This window comes from Varanus komodoensis, unplaced genomic scaffold, assembly GCF_004798865.1.
Source record: "Varanus komodoensis strain SLA01 unplaced genomic scaffold, ASM479886v1 scaffold15, whole genome shotgun sequence".
NCBI classification, from domain to species: Eukaryota; Metazoa; Chordata; class Lepidosauria; order Squamata; family Varanidae; genus Varanus; species Varanus komodoensis.
Window position 1 is genome coordinate 7,663,352 of NW_025335440.1, and position 8,709 is coordinate 7,672,060.

Genomic DNA, 8,709 nt, shown 5'->3' on the forward strand with positions numbered 1-8,709 from the left:
CGGGGCGGGGCGGGGCGGGGCGCGCGGCCGGGGCGGCCTCCGGGCAGGTACCGGCCAGGGAGGCGAGCGGAGCGGGCGCGCAACGCCGGGGGCGAAGCGGCGGCGCTGCCCGCTTTGCCCGGCGCCTCTCTTGCCGGCCACGCTCGCGGCGCGATGGAGCGTTTTTGGAGAGGTCGTGCGCTAGCTCGTTCCCTTGTGGGGAACGGGGCAGCCTCACAACGACAACGACAACGACAACCCCGTAGGGTAGGATCGCCGCACGGCGCCCAGCGGACCCAGCTGCGGGCTGGAGCCTGCGGCGCCCCTGCCCCGGCCCAGCCACGGTTTAGCCACGGTTTCCCTCTGGCTCTTTTGTGGCGGGTCTCGCGGGGGACGCTTGCCCGAAAGGCACGCACGGAAACCGCACTCGCTGGTCTCACGGGAGGTTTCTGGTCCAGGTGAAGTTTGCTTTATTTCCCAGAGCTTTTATTCTGGACTTTGTCTGTTTATATCCCATCGGACCTAGTCCTCCTCTTCCCCATTTTTATCCTCACAACAACCCTGCGAGGTAGCTTAGGCTGAGAGTCAGGGACTGGCCCAAAGTCACCCGGGAAATGTCCTAGCCAAGCAGGGGCTGTGAAACCTGCCCAGGTCCAGCACTCTGTCCACTAGGCCATCCTGCCTTGCAGCTTCATAACAACCTGGTGGTTCTCAGAGGTGCTGGATTACAACTCCCATCATCCCCATCCTACACAGCAATGTGGTGGTGATGATTCAGCTTTCCTGAACCTAGTGAGAGCCAGATATTTTGGACTAAAACTTCCAACATTCCTTACCATAAGCCATGATGGCTGGGGTTGAGGGGTGTTGAAGTCCAAAACATTTTGAGGGCTCCAGGTTGTGGTTTGGGAAGTAAAGTAAGCCATTTCTGTGTCTCCTGATCTTATTAAGAAGGGTAATTTTAAGCCCCAAATGCAACTAAGCAGAAGGGAGCAATTTTTAAAGTGTAACTATTATTAATTACAACAATGCATAAGTTCCAAAGAAATCTTTTGATATAAAAATTAGCAATGTAGTAATCGATGTCAACTTCCATCATTACACCATTTCTATTATTACATTTGTAAGAGAGCTCATGACAAAAGACAAGGCTGATCTCACGTGTATCTCTTACGGCTGAATGCAGATTCGTATAACTAAAAAACCAAAATAAAAATCTGAATTTATTGAATTAATTCTAGAACATCAAGTGCGACCAATTTTCGGCTGATTTGTCCCAGAGCTGCTATTTGCTGTTTGCTCTAATATAGTATGTTAATTTTGCCCTGATTGCTAAATGCCATACTGAGTTTAACAAATCACATGTAGAAGGGCCGATTTACTGTATATAATGTAACTCTTTCTGTGAACAGTGAACCAATCATGGGGTGCAATTTAGCCGACAGAGCCCAGGGTCGATGGAAATTTCATGGCCCGATACTTTTGGTTCCCTTTATTATCCCCTCTTAATCTTTCTCCAGTATTTCTATGCCTTGAGCAATCAGAGATGAGTGAAGTAACCCTTGTGTTCCTGTATGTAGAGCAAACATCATAGAAAAGGGCAGGTGGAAGGCGGCCTTACTTTAGTGGGTGTGCAATTTCAGAACCGCTGGAGGCACCGAAATTTAGGCAGCAATTTAACAGGGTAATTCTTCCCCATCATTTCATCTCCACGTCAGGGAAAAGCTGGGTTGCTTGGATCCTGGTCCATCACACAGATCCATCACACGGCAGTTAAGAACACCAGAAGAAACCTGCAGCGTCTGGGGGGTGGCAAGAAGACGGCAGCAGGGAACTGGGGAGTGTCCGTAAGAGACAAGGCGTAGTTTGCCCTGTCTTCTATGCCTGAGCCCAGTCGTGGCAAAATGGGAACTTGCCACGAGGAAGAGAGACCAGAGCATATGCAGAGTGCCTGTCAGGTTTTTTTTTTTTTTTTAAATTAAGACTCATGCTCAGACCTCACTGGAAGCAGGTAAGGTCTGGCCTGTAGGCCATTTCTCCAAATCCCAGGTGTAATACGCAGTAGTGAGGGAAATGCACTCTGCACATGCTTTAAGGCATGAAGGTAGGGTAATTGGCTATGCAAAACAAACACTAAAAATGCAGCTAAAGGTGGCTAAATTCCTTTTATTAGCAATCTCAGCTGTCTTGTATATCCACGGTGCAGTGTAGAGATGGCGCATCTCCTCCAACTTAGTGCTTTCTGGAAGGGCAGGGCTCGACTCCCATCAGCCCCAGCAAGCATGGCCAATGGTCAGGGATAATGGGAGTTGTAGTCCAATGGGCTTCTCACTCCTGGGTGGGTAGAACCTAATCCAGCTGAGGCGGTGCATACATGTACATGCAGCATTCATTCACATTGAATTAAGTGGGTCTTAATTTGAAGGAGAAATGTATATAATTTCAGTGTAAGAGCTGCAGTCTCTTGAACGTGCATAGGATTGCACACTTAAGCTTCCAATGCAGACTTTGCAGCTTTAAGAAAGTCCCCTCCAAACACTTGTCTAGCTCTCAGTCTGATGGAAAGCTCCTAGAATACAAAGCTTGTTTACTAGTTTGCAACATTTTAGTGGGTTCTGGCACAGAGATTGTCCAAGTGTTGATTTTTATTTTCTTATTTTTGCAGTCTTGATGCTTCTTCCCCCTCACTCAGGCTTCTGTACCAGCCCCTCTCCCAATTTCGAGCCCTCCCCGCTTTCTTTTGGTCTCTGGTCTTTTTAAAACCTTCTCATTCCAACGCATGTCAAAGATCTTCATGGAGGATTCTGCTTCCAGTACCCACTGTCCTCCAATCCTCCATCCCAGAGGGCGTTCAGCTTCTTTCAGTGCAAGGCAGAGACCAAATTCGATTTTTTAGACGCTGGAGAGAGGCCGCATTGATAAGTGGTGCCAAAAGGAAAAGGGCTGCAGCCGAAGTATGAAGAATGCCAACATATTTGTTGATGCATACAATTTATCTACCACTGGTATTCCTGTTTGGCAATTCTGTAGCGATGAGTGATACAAAAGATAAATCAGATAAACTGAATAAAACATTACATTAAAACAAAACTGACATGCGGCTGGCTAGTTTAGGGAGGTTTCCTGAAATACAGATGGTTTCAGCAGGGCACCGAAAAGAATTACATGCTGCAAAGAAATTATGAAAGCTTTTCTCTGGGTGGACTCCAGTTGGGACACGGGTCCAAAGGTCTGGTGCAAAACTATTTCTGCCTGTAAATAAACCTTTGGAAAGACATTCCAGCTTTTCAGAATGGGAGGAAATGTGTAAAAATTTGGGGAATCATCCAATGGGGGGCAGTTGGGGGAAGGCTTTGGAAGGAGATCAGGAAGATCAGGATGGGACCCAGATGGGCTTAGTGCCTCTGCTCCAGCCCCAGATTCAGGATGCGGCTCGAGGAAGATATAACCATTGGGTAATACTTCCAGTGGAAGAAAGGAGGTGGCACCAGGATGGGGGGGACACAACTCTGCAGTGACTTTTGGAAGGAAGGCTTTCTCCCCGGATGTATTGGAAATGCTGCTGCCATCAGGCCAGGGACTGAGGAAAAATTTGGAACTGCTTTGAAAGACCAGTTTTGTCCCTGGTTTGGATTGCATTTGGTTCTATTTGAGCACCTGCCTTTTAATTTTTTCGAAAGAGGAAAAACTTGACTGAGCCTGGGAGAAGGGACTGGGCAGCCCCCAGGCTGTCTGCTTGCAGTTGTTAATAACTGCGAACAGCTGCTTCCTCTTTTCTAGCTCTATAAACAACCACATCTCTGCAAGGAACGAGGCCATCTTTCTTCCTTAAAAGCGACGTCTTGGGCAGGGACTGTTTTCCAAAAACAGCTTCTCTGGCTGCATTTTCTGATCCTACCGTAATCCCGAGGCAGGGCCATTGCGAGGCACTGAAAAGACACAGGTCAAGTCTGCATAAACTCATAGTATGGCGATTAATCTCTGTGTTCACATGTGGACATTCCGAGATCTGGCTAATAGAACGGGACCCCTAGGAAATAAATTTGGAACTGGGCCTCGGTCTCACAGTATCCCTGCCTCCTGCTCCCTCCCTGCCTTCAAGGATGCGGGATGCAAAGAAAGCCACAGGTTTTCTCCAGGGCATTTCTCATACACAATTCCTCGTTCGTTCTTTCCTTGAACAAACTCCTTGCCAGGTTTGAAAGTATCTTGAAAGCTCTTCTGTGGACCTGTTGTTTGAAAGTCCAGACAGTTTCACCTCTCTTTCCAGGACCTTAGAATCAAATATTATGGGGTTACATCCAGCATTGGGGGGTGGGGTGGGGAGCCAGAGGACAGCAGCAAGATGCAGGGCTTTCTCAGTGGCTGCCCCATATGGGGAACAATTTCCTTGCTGAAACCTGCCTGGCGCCACTTCGCACGTCTTTTTGCTTGCAGGTTTCAAGTTCAGTGGTACTGAAAGGCCCTGAAATGGGGGATAGGCGTCAACTGCATTTCCTAGACCTGCCAATGCCTCAAAAAGCAGCTGTTTTCAGAGACAAGACCCACCCCCAATTATTTTTTTCAAGATGTGGAATTCGAGACAGTGCTGTGGGTCTATGCAAGAAGGAGCAGAGAAAAGAGAGTTTGGAGGAGCAGGGGGTGGAAAGATATTATTGGTGGGAGGGGGCTTGGGATTGTCGTGCCTGACAGAGCACTTCTCCCAGTATGGTGGTCTCGTCCTTTACTGGGGAAATGCATGAAATCGGGAATGCCTCTAGGGAGGGAGCTCAGGGCAAAAGTTCAAGACCCCGCAGTCCGTGCCCACAAATGACCACCCAGGACCCTTCACTCCGGTTCCTGAGCTTGCTTGGGCCTGCCAGAACATGCAAGAGATGCTGTGCGCTGCAACTCCCCTTTTATTTTTGAAAGTTGGCAGGCGCCGGGACACACGCGTGGCTGCCAACTCTTGTTTTGTTACCGTGGCTTTTAAAATATATAATTCTTTTCGACAACAACATGGCACTTCTCAAGTCAGTGCACCGGGCTTCAGGGTGGTGAAAGCAACTCCTGTTTTCCTGTAGTCAAAAAAGTGCCAGGATTTAACGGAGTTTAACGTGAGGAAGTGCAGACACTCAGCCTTTCTTTTACGCATCATGGTTGTTATCCCAGATTATTTGTTTAGGATGCGGTTTCCTCATATCAGAACTGCTGAAAAGTGTGCGGGGTTATGTTTGTGCACAAGTGTGTGCTACCCAGCTGCACCACTGGCTACCCCTGTGCATGGAGACATGGTCCCCATTTCTTAAAACAACAAGCAGAGAATGAAGAACTGAATTTCAGTGGCTGGCAGAAAAACCTGTCCTGCTATTTTGGCTCTGGAGTGGAAAAGTGAAGGCTTGCAAATATGATTTCTGCTTCATTGGAAAACCAATCCCCCAGTTAATATAGGAGTGTTTCCAGCTTAATATACCATTCAAGGACCAAACCAGTGTTGAACATGAAGTATCTACTCCACTTAAAGCCCCCTCTGCAAAGCAGTCTAATTAATGATGGGTGAGCAGCTCCTGCCTAGATTTGGTGTGTCTCAGAATAAACCAGAATAGTTTTTTCTATTCCCCATGCAAGGGAGGAAATAGCTCCATTTAATCAGAGCCAACATGAAAGGATTGGGGCTCCATCACACCTGTGTTTGGGGAGAATGATCGCCTCGCCACGCTTGCTTCCCATTTAAGGTGAGTGTCGCTTTGTACAGTACTTCTGATTCAGGAAATGAGACTTTTGGGTTCCATTCTAGGCATGTGTTCAGACTGAAGAAAGATCTTACGACTCCCAGCATTCTCCAGCCAGCATTTATTCATCCTCCTCCTTTGGTTCCTAACACTTGCAAACAGCTTACAACAGAAAAGCAACACCTGAGCAACATTCCATTTAAATCATCAAATCAGCAGAATCAGTAAACAAAAAGAAGGCGTAGAAAGCAGGGCTGCAGCCGCCACAGTTCGAAGAGTTATGAAGCTCCATCTGGTGCAATTATTGCTAAACAAGATGAAGCAAATGTGGAATCACAGAAGGTGGATGCTCATCCTTGGGGAAGTGGGAGGAACTGATGCTGAGAGTTTGCAAGGTGATTGTTTGGACTTCTGCGGGCTCAGCCGTCAATTCGAAAGGATATGTCAGCCATAAATTGGAAGACGACAGAGACTCGGAAGGGCAGTCATGAAGGAACTAGCAAAGATAATCAAGTGTAAGGATATTTCATTGGAGACCAAGGTGAAGATCCTGAACACTGTTGTATTCTCCATCCGTATGAATGGGTGTGAAAGCTGGCCAGGGAAGAAACCTTACAGGAAGACTCTGGAACACGATGATGGAAGAGAGCTTTGGGAGTACAGAGAGATGGCCAGTTGGGTCCTAGAGCAAAACAACACAGAACTTTTCATGGAAATAAAATTGAGGAAACGGAGGCTGTTGTATTTCAGGCACATCATGGGAAGGCAAGACTTCCTGGAGAAGACGATTGTGCTGAGGAAGGTCAAAGGCAAATCAGGAAGAGGAAGACCAGCTATGAGATGGATTGAATCCATAAAGGAAGCCAGGAGAACTGGATGGAGCTGTCATAGTGGGACCCTTGGGGGCGATCATTCGTAGGGTTGCCCTTGATGACGCAGCCAATGACGGCAAAGCCAATCAAAGTTGGCTCTGGGGCCCTGAGCAATGTCTCAGGAAACCAAGTGATGGTGAAGCAGCTGGCATTCCAAAGGTCGTGGCTGATCAACTGGAGACGACTGGCGTAGTTCTGACTGCCTGTATTGATCAGTTATCAGTTATGACTGTCCTGCGCACGGAGGAGTCAAAAGCTGACAGTGTTGTTTGCACCTTGCATACAGAGCAGCTTGGTATTAATAAAGCTGACAAGCAAGTTAACCAGGTTCCTTGCAGTAAATAGCACAGATGGAAGCTCTGCTCTTAGCACAACAGAAGTTGGGCTGGGCGATGACAAATTGCGGTGACTGGATGACAAGACGAAACAACAGGCACACAGGCATCAAGTTTTCCCTGATGTCCAGCCAGAATCTGGCCCCTCCGCTACTGCAGCATCCGGCATCCTTCCCCCACATGGGGATCTAATCATCTCCGTGTCATTTCCCACAGTGAACAGCCAGTTGTGTGACATCAGGTGGGGGAAATGCAGAGTTATAGGTTGCTTTGCATCTGTTTTTATTTTAGAGCCATTCCCTCTTCAAAACTCCCAAAGTGCTTGGCCACGGATTCCAAAACACTGCAAATCCTCTGAAAGCTTATATAACCGCTTTTGGATGGATGAATGAATGAACGACTGGGAAGAGCAGGGGTTAACGAGCGGGAATTTTAATAGTTGCCAAGAGCAGGTGTTCATCGGGCCTGATGTCTCACCAAGTGGGGGGCATTCCTGAGAGAAGGTGACGTGGTGGAGCCGGCTTGTGGCTGCCAGGCGGGACTGTAGCATGTGGCAAGGACAACTCCCCCCCCCCCCAAGATTATGGTGGTCTCACAGGATACTGGGGGAGATGATCTTTTAGGTAACCTGGTCCTAAGATCTTCAGGGGCTTAGATGGCAGTCATAGGTTGCAGCTGTCTCCCTAGCAAACTGGCAGATAGGGCATTCTGGATGCGGGGCGCTGCATCTTCCAAAACAGCATCAAGGGCAGCCCCATGTAGAGAGCATTACAGTAGTCTAGTCCTGAAATTAGCAGGGCATGGATCATAGTGGGTAAGCGATCTCAGGAATGGGTGCACTTGATGTACCAGCTGAAGTTGGGGAAAGTCTCTCTGGGCCAGGAAAAGTGCCCACGAAGCACCAGGAGAAAAAAAGAGTAATGTTTGCATATGCTAATTTATATCGGCTCCAAAGACTCTCTTTAAAAGACCTTGTCTCCTAAGTGCATTGTAAAAGAAACATGTATAGACCTGGGATAGGAGAGCACTGATTTCAGGAAAAAGTCAGTTGGATATTTAGAGCCACCTGCTAGTCAAGGTGGATGGAGGGACACCAGAGGGTTTGGGGGACGTTGGGTGAGATGCTCCCTTAACCCTGTTCTCATGGCTTGATGGACAACCTGCTGGTGAGCGACCACGGGAAGGGCCCTAATGTCCCATGACCAAGCCTCCATGCGGCGTTGAACCCCCTCAGGTGCGAGGGATCTTCTTGCCCAGGAAGACACCTGCCAGTCAGACAGCAGACCACTGCTCCTCATCTGGCCAGGAAGCCCCTGGAGTGGCTTTGGGACAGTTATTGTCCTTCAGGTCGATCTCTCAGGGTTGTCGTGAGGATAAACAGAAGAGCTGGATTATGCAAGCTGCCTTGGTCTCCTCACGAGAGATAGGGACAGAAATGTTGTAATAATAATAATGATGATGATGATGATGATGATGATGATGATGATAGCAACAACAACAACAAAAACAAGTCATTGTTATCACTGCATGTTGTCCAAATGTTTCTGACTTATGAGGACCCTCATGAAGGAACGAATATCTTTCATAATGAGCCCCCTTCACACTCCTCCTCAGCTCTTGTCAACTCAAGGCTTCGGAGTCGGAGCGGAGATGGAGCGGAGTCGATCCATCTCACGGCTGGCCGTCCTTTTCTTCTGCCTTTGAGTTTCCCCTCCAATTGATAATTGAATGATGAACACAAGTTTAAAAATGAGCACAATCTTTTCAAGAAGGGCAACATGCGGATTAAACAACGAGGGTAAAGGTTATAGC